Genomic DNA, 15,197 nt, shown 5'->3' with positions numbered 1-15,197 from the left:
GCAGATGGAGCTTCCTCCTTGCCCCTCGGGGTAGGAAGGTAACTGGTGCCTCCCTGCTCCTTCCTGTTAACCTCATCTTGGAAAAGCCGATGGTGAGATTCAAATAAAACTCGAATGTAAGCGGTCTTCGAATCTGGGCTGTCAGCCATGTGTTTATGCTGGTATTCTCTCTAGAAAATAGAAATCTCACTCTTATCTCCTGTTAATTTTTAGGACTTCTTTTTCAGGGGTTTTGTTTGTTTGTTTCAGTGCCAAATAATTTTTTATTTTGTTTTTCTTAAGGGCTTATGTGTTATGTCAGGGTAGGTACCTAGTGAGAACACAGATTTCCCTCATACCTGAAAGTAGACCGTTCTTTTAAAAACTTTTCTAGGCTGAAATGGCTTGAAGGGAAGAGTATCCTCTGCTTTCCAAAGGTTCCAGTATTTCCCCTTTGCTTTTTACAAAAACCTACACTAGTGCCGGTTTTGGATAACCAAACGGAAGGGGAACAGGATTTCATTTTTATGAAAATAAAAGCTTACTGTGTTAATATAGGTCTTTCATAAAAGCTAAGTGGTGTTTTGCAAAGTTTGGGAGATCAGGAGTTACTTACACAATACCTGTTTCATTGTTTTTTTAATCTGTGGAGCGGTCTTAGAAAAGTTGGAATGTAGGGTTTTTTTGTAAGTAATCTGTTATCCAGACTATGTATTAGATGGATTCACCAAGTTTGAAAGAGAAACCCCAACAAAGGATCAGATAAATCTGTAGACTATTCCGCAAGTTAGAAAAGTTAGAAGTCCTTGATTGTACCTATCCTGGTTTTAATGTTTTCAGAGATTAGTACTGCAGACTTATTTTAAGTTGCCTACGGTAGTGGGTTTTCTTTTCTTTTCTTTTTTTTTTTTTCCTATGTACGTCCTGCCTCTATGGTCATAACTTAAATCCATGTTTATGTATTGGACAGTCTCCAGAGGAAAATAGACTTTTTTTTTTTTTAGAAGTACCAACCTGCAAGTTAATGAACAAGATGAATACTGTGAACTGGTTGTTGACTTCCTTACACAAAGCTGAAAGCCACGGTTTAGAAAACTTGACTGCTATAGTCTTTTGCTTTCTTTCACTCCCGTATACCCAGTAAATCACCCCAAGTCTTGAGATATATATATTATATATGTTATATAAAATTATATACAACTATATGTATAAATTATATGTATACACACATGTATGTGTATGTGTGTGTGTGTGTATATATATATATATATATAATATATATATATATATATATATAATTTTTTAAGGCAAAATTTCCTTTTTTCATCTCTGCCTCTTCTGTTTCCAAGCACTAACTTTCATTCAGATAGTTTCAGGAGCTTCTTCACTGGTCATTAGTTCCCATTTTCATCTTCTTTTCTTTTTCTTCTCTCTCTTTTTTTTTTTTTTTAAGATTTTATTTATTTATTTGACAGACAGAGATCAGAAGTAGGCAGAGAGAGAGAGCGGAGGAAGCAGGCTCTCCGCGGAGCAGACAGCCCGATGCGGGGCTCGATCCCAGGATCCCGGTATCACGACCCGAGCCGAAGGCAGAGGCACTAACCCACTGAGCCACCCAGGCGCCCCTTCATCTTCTTTTCATTCTGTGCACTGTCCTCTGATTTTCCTGCTCATGAGCCACCATCATCTTTGCCCAGTAGTGCAGCGTATAAAGCCTCTGGTACTTTTGCCTACATGCCAGGTTCCTCTACCTTTGCATGAGCTTTCCTCTCTACCTGCAATATCTTGTCTCTTGCATAGCAGGGAAAACCCATTTATTAATGAAAACCAAGTATAGAACTTTGTTGTGTTACAGAATCAATTACTACTTTTTCTGTACTAAGAATTTTCAGGTACTATTAATTCCTTTGCGTTTCAGCGCTTTATAAAATAATTCTCACATTTGTGTTCCCTACTATTTGAGTGATTATTGAGATTAGGAATTATTATTATTATTTTAAAAGATTTTATTTATTTGACAGAGAGATCACAGGTAGGCAGAGAGGCAGGCAGAGTGAGGAGGAAGCAGTCTCCCTGCCGCCGAGCAGAGAGCCCGATGCAGGGTTCGATCCCAGGACAAGATTATGACCTGAGCCAAAGGCAGAGACTTAAACCCACTGAGCCACCCAGGCGCTCTGAGATTAGGAATTATTTTGTACCTGGTGGATGTGTTCAGAATAGGTTTGTTCAATGGAATTGATAAGGAAAGCAGTATGGGTTCCAAATTGTATTACAATGTTAAGAGGAGTAGAAAAAGGAGAAATCAGTAAATTCAATTTAAATCTGATATCTTATATCAGAGTAGTTGTGGTAGTGGTAGTGCAGAGGTTACTGTGATTTTAGTGTACTAAGTTATTCTTATCATAAATTGAAAATGTTTCTTCCCCCCCCCCCCCCACTTTAAATAAAGAATAGAACATGTTTTTGAGAACTTCCCACCAGTATCACAATATAAGTTTTGGACTTGCCTATTTTATTTTATTTTTTTAAAATATTTTATTTATTTATTTGACACAGAGAGAGATCACAAGAAGGCAGAGAGGCAAGCAGAGAGAGAGGAGGAAGCAGGAGGAGAGAGGAGGAAGCAGGCTCTCTGCTTAGCAGAGAGCTTGATGCGGGGCTCAATCCCAGGACCCTGAGATCATGACCTGAGCCGAAGGCAGCGGCTTAACCCACTGAGCCACCCAGGCGCCCCTGGACTTGCCCATTTTATTTTATTTTTTTTAAAGATTTTATTTATTTATTTGACAGAGAGAAATCACAAGTAGATGGAGAGGCAGGCAGAGAGAGAGAGGGAAACAGGCTTCCTGCTGAGCAAAGAGCCCGATGCGGGACTCGATCCCAGGACTCTGAGATCATGACCTGAGCCGAAGGCAGGGGCTTAACCCACTGAGCCACCCAGGCGCCCTGGACTTGCCCATTTTAAAGAGCAATTTATTGTCAATCTAGAATTTACCCTGTGAATCGTGATTGATGGTATATTGTACCATGCCTAGTACACAGACACTTTTGGTCTAGGATCATTTATGCACTCGTATGTTGACTACATCAAAGAGTTTTTGTTTATGTGGGTTTATATTACTAATTTAAAGAAAAATCAACATTTGTGGCTTCAGCTGTGACATGAACAGAGTTTGGAATTTATCACAACCATCTTTACAACAACAAAAAAGCTGAACAAACCGAAAATCAATGACTTTTTAAAAATCCGCCAGATAATTGATGTCACAGGGCAAACACCACTCTGACAATTGGAGAGGTGGGTGAATACAGAAAATCCCAATGGGGATCTGCTTACCAGGAACAGAACTCTCTGGAGGCAGTAACTGGAAGGGACACTTAAATGGTCGTTGATGAATTGCTGGAGTCTGAGTGTGGACTGGTTTGAGAGAAGGATACTCCTGGGAGCCCACTTTTAGGAGGCCCCATACTTTTATGGGTTTTACTTCAGTAGTCCCACCAGATTTACACAGGAAGATGGAGAAGAATCTCCTCAGGCTCTCTGTCCGGGGCGGGGCGGGGGCTCATTTTGAAATACAGTCCACAGTATTCTCCTTAACAAAGGTGTACTCTCGGGGCGCCTGGGTGGCTCAGTGGGTTAAGCCGCTGCCTTCGGCTCAGGTCATGATCTCAGAGTCCTGGGATCGAGTCCCGCATCGGGCTCTCTGCTCAGCAGAGAGCCTGCTTCCCTCTCTCTCTCTGCCTGCCTCTCCATCTACTTGTGATTTCTCTCTATCAAATAAATAAATAAAATCTTAAAAAAAAAAACCAAAAAAAAAAAACCAAAGGTGTACTCTCAGGGGAACTGCCAGTCTTTTGTGAACAAGATGTGTGGGTGGGGGGCGGGGGGGTGAGCAGTTCGATTGCTTCAGCCTTCCTGCCACGTGTAGGGGGAGGGAGGCTGGAAAGGAAGACAAACACTTTTGAAGATGACAGGCTAGGAACTCATCCGTAATCTTAAGATTACGGAGTGCTTTCTTTCCCCAGTGCCTTAGCGCCACATCAACAGGGCTCCAGTATAAAAACAGATTACAAGGAAGAGACTAGGATGCAGACTATTTTAAAAGGAGTTTCTAGGGAAAGCAAAAGACAATGGGGGGACAAAAGCAAGAATACTAGAGGAAATTGAAGCCTCTGGCACCTACAGTATAGCAGACATTAAACAGCCTAACTCCTAACCAGATTAACATGAAATTCCACACTAAGAACATGATAACCTCGGTTCTTATGCATATCTCCATTAAAGGTATGTCTGGCTTTCAGCAAAACACTACAGTGCATGCTAAAAGGCAAGAAAAACTTATGCCAAAGAGATAAAGCAAGGATTAGAACCAGTTTTAACGTATGACACAGATTTTGGAATTATCAGGGCATTTAACATAACTACCATGTACAGATTCTGTACTATGCTGTAGTAGCCTGTATTGCTAGAATAGGATTTCAATTTAGAAGATCCTCCCTCTTTAAGGCAAAACTACGCTCTTCTCACGACAGTTGCTGGGACCGCAATAAAGCCTTCAGCTGAGCAGGAGTCTGAAGGTAAATTGTAGGAGCGGTAGAAGAGGCACAGAGAGGGGACTTGGGTCACCTAAGGGGGGCTCACAGCGCTACTGCTGGCAGCCTGGGACCTGGGCTGCTTTCTGCCACTAGATACGCAGTTTATAGGTAGGAGGGTATTTGCAGCCACCGGCCCCCAGGTGTTAGTCACAGGATGGGCACTTGGCAAAATAAGAGATCTGGGGGAAAGTCCTTGTGTATGTGAATTACTAAGAATTTGCCACAGGGAAGATGCCCCTGTAATCTGGATCACACCACAAAGTTCAGCTCATGGATTCTGTACACAACTGCTGCCTCCTCTCTGCTGTCTGGGACACTGGGCCCCTTCCATCACCCTCACTACGTTTGCTAATCACTACATGTGAATTGCCAATGAACACCTAGGATGAAAATATTGTCAATGACCAGGCCCTTCCCTAAATGAAATGCAGCTGGATTTCTTTGCATATCTTTCTGCTGAGAGCCAAAGTCAAAGTCTCTGTATAATAGAGTTAGTGGGCACTGGGAATGGGGAGCACCACTTCATAGGTTGAGGGGGGTGAAAGGGACCCCTAGGAGGGGTCTGGAGGAGTAGGTCACAGAACCAGGCCTTAGTCCCTGCCCTGTAGTGACTTGCTAGGGGACCCTAGGGAATCACTTCTGCTCTCTGACCATCTGTTTCTTCATCTGCCAAAGTCTTAGTCCTTGCATTGTCTTCTGGCCATCAGCAATGAAACTCAAAGATATTGCTAAAGCATGTTGGAAGTAATAAGATGAGTAGCTTAATGTTGTGGATTTAAAAGAGATGAACAAAATATTCTTATCAGTAAATGAAGTAATAATACTCTTGGTACTGTTATGTCTGATTTTTTAAAAATTTTATTTATTTGAGAGAGAGGGTGAATGAGAATACAAGTGAGGGGAATGGCAGAGGCAGAGGGAGAGGGAGAAGCAGATTCCCTGCTGAGTAGGGAGTCCAGTGTGGGACTGGATCCCAGGGCCTTGCGATCATGACCTGAGCTGAAGGCAGACACTTTACTAAGCCACCCAGGCACTGCTGTTATGTCTGAATTTGTTGTTCTGTCTGAATTTAGAGACATGGATCAAGAAAATTTTTGTCAGATTGACAAGATTCATGTTTGGCTCATCGCGCATGAAATGTGTCAGCACCTAATGGGTGCTAGGCCCTCTGTTTGATGCTGGGGATCCAGAGTTCCTGCCTCATGAAACTCACCTTGAAAAAGATTGTAGACTCATTGGACAGAGAAGTCAAGTAACTACAAGAATAAAAGGAAATCGAGAAATGAAGTGGTCATCTTTGTAGGGAAGGACTACATAACCTGTCTTCCTTAATCATGACTAAGCTCATTCCAGGCCATGTCCCTCAGAATAGATGCTGCTTTGATGGAGGGCATAGAAAAGAAACTTGGAAAAATAAACCTTTTTGAGTGAGGTAAAAAGTAGGAAAAAACCCCACAGTTAATTCAACTCCAGAGTGTTGGCTTCGTTGAGAGTGAGCATAATAGGTTCCTGTAGTCAGGACAAGTATCTATTCAGAGTTAGAACAAGTATCAGAGATCCTTATGACAAATGAGTTCAAAACTTTTAGAGTGGTACAAGCAAATGGCATAGATACAGAGGAAAAGCAGCAGTTAGTTAGCATGGGGGACAGATGGGAATCCGTGAAGATTTTACAGAGGAGTCGGCACTGAGAGAAGCCTTGCAGGATTAGCGTTACAGCAGGTAGAGGAGGCGAGGGGCCGAAAGAGCCGGTCAGTGCTCAGGAGAGGCATAAAAATACATGGGGTATGGGGAGATGCAGTGGGAGATGAAGCTGGAAAGATAAATTATGTTGGCATCCTTGACAGCACAGCCTAGGATGACACATGTGAGGTGCCTGGGACACAAAATTTAAGGAGGCATCCACTCTTAGGGTCGGCACGGTGGCTTTGATCAAGTAGAGGATTGATTTCAGAATCCCCCATATGAGGGACTTCTACTTCTGGGAAGATGGAGTAGATATACTTTGTGTTATGCTTTCTACCAAGTGCAGCTAAAAATCCTGGACATTATATAGAAAACAAATGTAGGACCCTGATAGGTGAAGGGAAGAAAATAGACAAGCTAGAAAACTTGAAATCCAAGGAACATGGTGGTGAACTCCTTGGGTTTTGTTTTGTCTCATATTTCCAGACTTGGCGATGAAGAAGCCAGTGGCATGGAAACACCAGTGGGTGCAGACAGAAAAGCTCCCGAGAAAATCTTGCTGTCTCCAGCCAAAGGACCAAGGACAAGGGAGCCTCACAAGCCAGGGAACCTGTATTCCAGTCAGATATCCCGGAAAAAACTGTGGCTCCACCCCCAGCCCAGCCTTTCCCCCAGCCAAGACTAAGTGGAGAGCCTAGACCTTCACTCTCACTAGGCTATAAAGAGTTGTCCCAAATCGCCCCTTCCTGCCAGAGTAGGATCAGAGGAGACTGATCCTACCCCCACCTCCCCAGTCAGTGGAGATCCTGGGAAGTCTGAGCTTACACCTCGACCCAGTGGTAAAGCTGCACAATTTACCTAACTGCTGGGGTGGTATCAGGAGGCTAACTGGAGACTGAGGAATTTCGCCATCTCCCAGCAGCAACAGGGTCACCACTGCTGTGGTGTCAGTGGACATCACTCTCCAATCTTCACTATAAGACCGTCATCAAGCTCCTTGAGGTAAAATTCATGAAAGTGGCTATCCCCCAACTAGAAAAACCAGCCCCCCCCCCCCAAGAATTGTTTTCTCTCATGCTGGTCCTCCTTCAGCCTCCAGCAATTTATCACTTACCAGTTAAGTATTCCTACCAGTTGCTGGCTCCAGCAGTGGCTTCTGCTCCTGAGAAGCTGTGATTCTCCGTACTCATCTGTCTCTTCACTTTCATGGGGCCTGTTTGCTCCATGACATCAGTTCTCTGGTAGACCTAGAAAGACATGGTGATTATCAACTTGGTTCAGCTTTTTTCTTGTTTTGAGGGTGACAACTCCCAAGCTCTCTATGTGTTGTAGTGGAACTGGAATTTCTGTGTTCATTTTTTTCATTCTTTATTCTTTCTGTTCCTCAGACTGGATCATCTTGATTGATCTATCTTCGAATTCACTGGTTATTTCTTTTGCCTGCTCAGATCTGCTGTTAAGCTTCTCTAATGAATTTTTCCAGTTATACTTTCCAACTCAAAAATTTCTATTTGACTCTTTAAAAAAATCATTTCTCTTTATTGTTGTTCTCTATTGGACACATTGTTCTCATACTTTAGTTCTTTAGACATGGATTCCTTTGAATGTATTTTAAATAGTTGATTTGAAGACTGTGTCTAGTCAGGCCAATGCCTGGGCTTCCTAGGGAAAGTTTATTAATTGCTTTCCTTTACCTTTTTATCAGTCTTACTTCTCTTTTTCTCTCTTTCCTTTCCTTCCTTTCTCTCTCCCTTCCCTCTCTCCCTTCCTTTCTCTCCCTCCCTTTCTCTTCTTCCTTTCCCTTTCTCTTTTCTTTCATCTTTAGTCTTTTGTTGAAAACTAGACATTTAATAGAATATGGCAATTCTGGAAATCTCGAAATCCGTTTCTCCCTGCTCTCCAAGCTTTGTTGTTGGTGACTTCTCTTGACAAATTCTGAAGTCTGAATTCTTTGCTGTATGTTGACACTTAAGTCTCTATTGATTAGCTTCGTGATCAGGTAATGATTGGACAAAGATTACCTTAAATTCCTGGAACCAGTAAATCTCCCAGTCTTTCATGAGAGACTCCATATTGGGGCATGTCTTCAACAATTAGCCAAGCAGTTGAAAACTCTGCCATAGCCTTCACTTTTTGCTTGGGAAAAGCCTTAGGGTTAGTCAGAGGTGAATGCTTGTGTCTCTCTTGAGGATACTCAACAGCCTTGGACACGCACCTAGCACACATGCATGGCCTAGAGTTTCAGGAATATGTCAAGGCTTTTCAAAACTCCTATGGACAGGTGATTTACCAGCTTTCCTTTAAGCTTTTTGGCTACTCTGTGATTTGCCCCAAATGTTATCTACTACCTTAGGCAGCCAAGAAGTTAAAACAATTGTAGTTGTTTTTGCCAAAATCCCTTTAGAGGAAGACTTTTTGCATTGGGAGAACTCCAAGTTAGGTCAAATACAGGTAGCTTTGCAAGAGAGGATTTTCAGGTGACCAAAAGACAGGTCAAAGAATGACAGTTCTTCGGGAATGAGGCTTTGAAAGAGTTCTACCTCTACTTTCCCTTTGGTGGCTGCATTGGAGCTTGGGTTTTACTTTCAAGGTTGCCATGGAGCTGGACAGTGAATGATGGAACAGTGGCACAAGCCGGCGGTTCATACTGAGAGAGTTGTTCTTTAAAATGTTTCCTGAGCTGCAGCAAGCTTTTAATTTCCAGAGTCTGAAAAAGACAAGTTTTTAAAAATTAACATATAATGTATTATTTGCCTCAGGGGTACAGGTCTATGAACCATCAGGCTTACACATTTCACAGCACTTACCCTCCCAATGTCCATAACCCAGCCACCTTATCCCTACTTACCTCCAACCCCCAGAAGCCCTCAGTTTGCTTCGTGGTTTGTCTCCCTCCCAGTCCATCTCATTTCATTTTTTCCCTCCCTACTCCCAACGGTCCCCTGCCCTGCATCTCAAATTTGTTATATCAGGGAGATCATGTGATAATTGTCTTTCTCTGACTGACTGACTTCGCTTAGCCTAATACCCGTGAGTTCCATCCATATCATTGCAAACGGCAAGATTTCATTTCTTTTGATGGCTGTATAGTGTTCTATTGTGTGTATATATATATATATACACCACATTTTCTTTATGCATTCATCTGTTGATGGACTTCTAGGTTCTTTCCATAGTTTGGCTATTATGGACATTGCTGCTATAAACATTCAGGTGCACATGCCCCTTCGGATCACTACATTTGTATCTTTAGGGTAAATATCAGTAGTGTAATTGCTGGGTCATAGGGTAGCTCTATTTTAAACTTTTTGAGGAAGCTCCATGCTATTTTCCAGAGTGGCTTCACCAGCTTGCATTTTCACCAACAGTGTAGTACCCGTTTCTTCTGCATCCTCGCCAACATCTGTCCTTTCCGAACTTATTAATTTTAGCCATTCTGACTGGTGTGAGGTGGTATCTCACTGTGGTTTTGATTTGTATTTGTTGAGTGATGTGGAGCACTTTTTCATGTTGGCCATGGATGTCATCTTTGCTGAAATGTCTGTTCATGTCTTCTGCCCATTTCTTGATTGGATTCTTTGTTTATTGGGTGTTGAGTTTGGTAGGTTCTTTATAGATTTTGGATACTAGACCTTTTTCTGATACGTCATTTGTGAATATCTTCTTGCGTTCTCTCAGTTGTCTTTTGATTTTGTTGACTGTTTCCTTTGCTGTGCAAAAGCTTTTGGTCTTGATGAAGTCCCAGTAGTTCATTTTTGCCCTTGCTTCCCTTGCCTTTGGCGATGTTTCTAGGAAGAAGTTGCTGTGGCTGAGGTCGAAGAGGTTGCTGCCAGTGTTCTCCTCAAGGATTTTAATGGATTCCTGTCTCACATTGAAGTCTCTCATCCATTTTGAGTCTATTTTTGTGTGTGGTGTAAGGAAATGGTCCAGTTTCATTCTTCTGCATGTGGCTGTCCAGTTTTCCCAACACCATTTGTTGAAGAGACTGAAAAGACAGTTTTTCTGTCAGATTTTTCATTGCTTTTATAGAGAAAAGAAATTTTCAGAGTCTTACGCCACGAGTTTTGTTGCGGAGTCCCCTGCTGTTTGTGACTTAACCCAGGGTTTAGCCAGAGCAACAAGGAGTAGCCCTTCATAGTTAAAATAATTTCCTCATTTAATTGAATCAGCTTTGCTGGGTGTGAATACCTTAAAATAGTAGAAACCTGATTTATAACAGACATTCTATTCATGCTGCTTTTGAAATCTTTGTCTTAGCCATAAAATCTGATAATATTCTGAAGTCAGTGGACCTTCATCAGGTTAACCTGAGTCTGGTTAAATGACTATAGTCAATAACACTATTGTGTTGCTACAACATAAAGTCTAACCAGTCTTCATAGTTGAACTTTTAGATATATGAGTGTTTTTAGATATTAGCCTCCCCACATTACTCTTCTTTTATTTTACTGAAATCAGAGATTTGCTTTTGATTAACAGTCAGACCTTAAAAGGTTCTCTGAGGGAACAAAACTTGAAAAGGTGAGACAGTAAATAATGTAGAGTAGTATTGGGACACTCATATTAGTACTGGTCCTGAAATATATCTGAACATGGAATGGAATTCAGAACTCCATGAGAGGCAGTTGGTGTCCAGAGTGTTGATGTCACACAGGCTTTGGCCTGACAGGCACGGAAGTTGGAGCTGGACAGTGGCTGTCCACTCTGGTCACACTCTCACGGAGACGATGTCTCTCCAAGCAAGCTGTTCAGACTTAGATCTTAATCACTCCTAAGAGGGACAGTTAGAACTCTATCAAATTCAAAGTTTAAGGAATGCCTGATAAGATGTACCATTCCCTAAAGTTTATATTAATTATAATTTTTTTTTACTGCCGGCATTCATCGAGCATGCAAGAATTAGACGCTAGTAAGTATGTTTTGGCAGTGGATTGTTGTTCAGCCCTTACTCACTTTTACCCAGTTTCAGGGAGTGGGATTAAACGAATTGCTTATTCCGGAAAAACTGGATTTCCTGGGAGGATTAAGGAGGACAATTGGCAGTTGTAAGTGGGAGAATAGAAGACTTTTCCTGAAGCGTGTATGATTTACAAAATGGATTTGTATATTTTCAGTGTTGTCGAACATAACATTTTAAAAAAGTCCTCCCCATAACGATCCCCATAGGACATTGTTAAGCCTGATGTAGAGGGTGGAGTTCATTCTGATTCTGAAAGTGACTGTATTTCAGGATGCCCAGGTATTTGGGAGTAAGACTATTTGTTTTAGGGCGACCTGTTTTGTTACAAATAGCTGCATATTACTGCCTGCGAAAGGAAGAAAAAGATTCTCCTGCTTCTTTCTCTCTGGGTTTTGCATTTCATTCCCGTCTCATACATAAATCCTTTAACCCCTCTCTGGGCCCGTTTAGGGTCCTGTGCCTTCTTGGGAAGACTCATTTGTATATTATACACGCAAAGATCTATGGTTTGGGATTCAATTCTTTTTCCACTCAAGAAAGCTATTAAGGTGGCACCGTGGCTGGGTGGGGAGGGAAGCCACATTCATTGCTAGCCTGTACTTCTCTGCCTAGACAAAGCTAAGTCTTCTACAGTCAACACGATAATTATGTTCTGCATTGGTGGCGGTATCCTGGTGGCCATTCTTGTGCTGATGGCTGTTGTCATCTGTCTTTACTACAAAATAGCCGACGCGTTGAGGTGAGTGATGTGGGTAAGAGTGACAAATCCCCCCTCGAATAGGATACCTGGGGCTCCCGGCTTGAGCCAGCTCATTGCTTGCCCTGTGGTCCCAGCCAGGGAGAGGTCAGGGACAGCAGGTGGGTTTGAAGAGGTAAAGCCAGGTGAGTATAGAATGTTGGTTTTTTCCCCTTCTGGCTTAGGGCTGTGAGCTCATGAACAGAATGTTCTCGGCAGGGTGGCTCTGTGCTGCTTGGCTTCACTCCCCTCACTGAGGGGCCCCACGGCCGGCCCGCTCAGCACACCGGCTGGGCCGCCCTCCGCGCGGGGCACCGCAGCCTGTGGCGGAGGCTGGGAACGAGTCTGTGCCTCCGAGTCCCGCAGAGGACAGGCTGAGCCGATCTGCTCTTCGCTGGGTTGGGGGAGCTCTCCCGGTGTTCTCTCATTCACTGTGCTTGGCCGTGGGGGCGTGAGGTGGGCCTGTGGGACCATGGGGAGGCCGAGCTGCGTGAAGATCCTGGGGGACACCTGCCCAGGGCGCGCAGATGAGACAAAAGATAATTAACTTCGGGGGAGAGGAACCTGCGATCCGGGAGAAATGGGTCGTTAGAAGTGGTGCTGCTCCCATCCTCGGGCCGTTCAGCCTGGGAGCTAGAAGGAGAATCCCCGCACGCGGGGGTCGGCGCGGTGTGGCGCCTTCCCGGTCACGCTGTGCACTCGATGGGCCGGCAGCGATCGGGGGGGGGGGGGGGGGGGCCCCCCGGGGGCAGCTCCCCCCCCCTCGTGTGGTGTGGCCCGATTTTACATTTCTAGCCATCCTAGAGAGGAAGGGACTAGATTAGGGACAGGGGCACGAGCTCTAGTTTCCGGCCGCTCTGATGATTTGGTTGGCCCGAGGCCTAAACTTCGCAGATACCCCTGATAACTGTGACCCGTGGGCCGAGAAGAGAAATTCTAATGCCTTGCTTTGTGTATGTCTTTTCCCAAGACCTCCAAAGGCACCCCTTTGTTTGGCCTTAAAGAGTAATCCAGCCCTGCTCACTCAGGACAAGGTTGCTGCAGCTGCAGCCCTCACCGCTGGGTCCTACCCCAACCTCCAGTGCTGTGACGAATGTAACTTATATGCCGACTTTGATAACCTGCCACCGTGCTTCTGTGATGTAAACGAGGGACTCTGACTTGGGTGGGCACAAATATCTTCATGCGCAGTTTTTTAGTAGAAGTATTATTCAAGTCAAATTTTATAATGTTTACATTATGTATTATAGAACATATTTGTGTACTTTTGAATAAATGCAATATTGAAAATAATATTCTGCCTCCAGTGTTGATGTTAGTTATAAATGTACTTAGATATGTGTACTAGCCACTTTGGGACTTGGGGCACCCATCTTACAATATTATAATATTGCAGTATGGGGATAGAGCAGAAAATAAAAGCATTCAGTCATCTCTAACATTAGAAGAAAAATATATATATTGCTCTTAGAGCATTTCCAGTTTCAGACTCATCAAAAATTCCCAAGCTGGAATAGTTCGTTCGGCTCTTCTCTTTATGATGGCTTCATTCACTTGCCTCTAGCTGCTCTGCTGTGGAAACCTACGTTAGGTTTCCTACAATCTAAAGGACATTTCAAAAAGTTGAGATTCTTCTGTCATTCTCCAAGTCTTCAGAAGCAGATTTCCTCCTTTTTTGGTCACTTTCACAACGGGTTGTGCTGATTCACTTAGCTGCCAGTGCCTTGAAGTGCGGACAGGCATCTCCAGCTGAATGGCAAAGCCCAGGATTCTCTTGACCCGAGCAGTAGCCAGTAAGGACCTACTCCTCTCCACCTCTGCTCATCAGCCCCCTTCTGTTCCTGATCTCCTTACGGAGCCTTGTGGACCCTTTTTTTCTTTTTCACAGACTCCCCATCTGTAACCGCAGTTTGTACTTACTTACCCTTGTTAATGAAACCCTTGCTTTGTGAGAGTCACAAAGAGTTAACTAGTAACAGGTAGTTAGCTACTAGAGGGAGAAAAAGGACAATGGGAAGGAATGAAGGAAACAGCTTTTACCTCTGGGCTGATGAGGGGAGAAGAGCGATGAAGTAAGCAGTTTCAGTTCTTTCAGCAGAAGGCTTGGCTGATGAGGACGTCTTAGAACTTGAGCGGTGGAGAACTTTGCCAGAAGGAGTGTGTGAGCTGGAGCTGCTCTCACAGAGCAGCCCTTGGAATGGCTGAGAAAATCCACGGTAGCTGAGTGTCCTCTATCTCCAGAATGCGTTTCAGGAGGCAGATTCAAGGCTGCATCTTCCCTGCATCCTGCTCTGAGACCTTCCATCGAAAAGTGACTTCTCTCGAGTTCCTGGAGCATTTTCTCTGCCTCTCTGCCATCTACTGCTCTGGCCTTGTCTCAGTGTTCACGTGCGCTTCGATTTTCTCCTTGCCAGCGAGCTCCCATTTCCCCCTGGACCTCACCTGGTGGGCAGCACAGAGCCCAGGACCCTGGAGGCCCTGTGCGAGCACGTTCTGTACAGGAATTCCATGAGAGTCACGTGTTGTACTTAATATAAAGAGTTAACTAGTAACAGGTAGTTAGCTACTAGAGGGGAAGAAGGACAATGTTCTGTACAGGAATTCCGTGGCATCCCAAGGTCCGTGAAGGAGGCGGGATGCGACAAGGACTCTTAGAGACACCCCTCTCGGAGGCAGTAGGGACAAAGTGTAACATGCGGCTTTTAGAGTCAGATACTCTTGGTTCAGGTCCAGCTCCACCTTTCACTAGCTCTGTGCCATTGGGGGAGTTTCTTAACCCCTCTGAGCCTCCTTTTTCTTGATGTAAACTGGGGACTTGCATAGGTGACCATGAGGATTAAGCAAAATAGACTAACAGGCCCTGGGATCCTGTGATTGCATGGTAAATTGCTGGTCTGAACCGCTTGTCTCCTGATCACCAATCCAGGGTTCTTTGCCCTCTGGAAGTCCCCCTCCCAGGAGAGTGACCACAGAGCTCTTACACCAGTGACGGTGGCTCAGGGAGCTAGGGGGTCACATCCATAGGACACAAGGGGATGGCTTTAGTAAGGGTAGCATGGGGGTTTGTGGACACAGCTGAGGGTGAGCAGCCCTTAGTAATCAGAAGGATCCCCACCCTGTACACCTGCCCCTTGCTCACTCTCACACCAGGACACCCAGTCCCCATCTGGTACGTGGCCAGCTGCAGAGGCCTCTGAGCTGACAGGAACTGAGTTGAGTGGTGCCAGGTACCTTGGTGAG

At 44.2% G+C, this 15,197-nt stretch overlaps 1 protein-coding gene across 1 annotated transcript in view; it reads left to right on the top strand.

The window, feature by feature from the left end:
• The window catches only part of CUZD1 (CUB and zona pellucida like domains 1), a 35,141-nt gene that overhangs the window by 491 nt on the left and 19,453 nt on the right, over positions 1 to 15,197 (top strand). The window lies entirely within an intron of this gene.

This window comes from Mustela nigripes, chromosome 4 (assembly GCF_022355385.1).
Source record: "Mustela nigripes isolate SB6536 chromosome 4, MUSNIG.SB6536, whole genome shotgun sequence".
NCBI classification, from domain to species: domain Eukaryota; kingdom Metazoa; phylum Chordata; class Mammalia; order Carnivora; family Mustelidae; genus Mustela; species Mustela nigripes.
The sequence above is the reverse complement of the archived record's forward strand: the minus strand, read 5'-3'. Positions and strand labels throughout refer to the sequence as shown.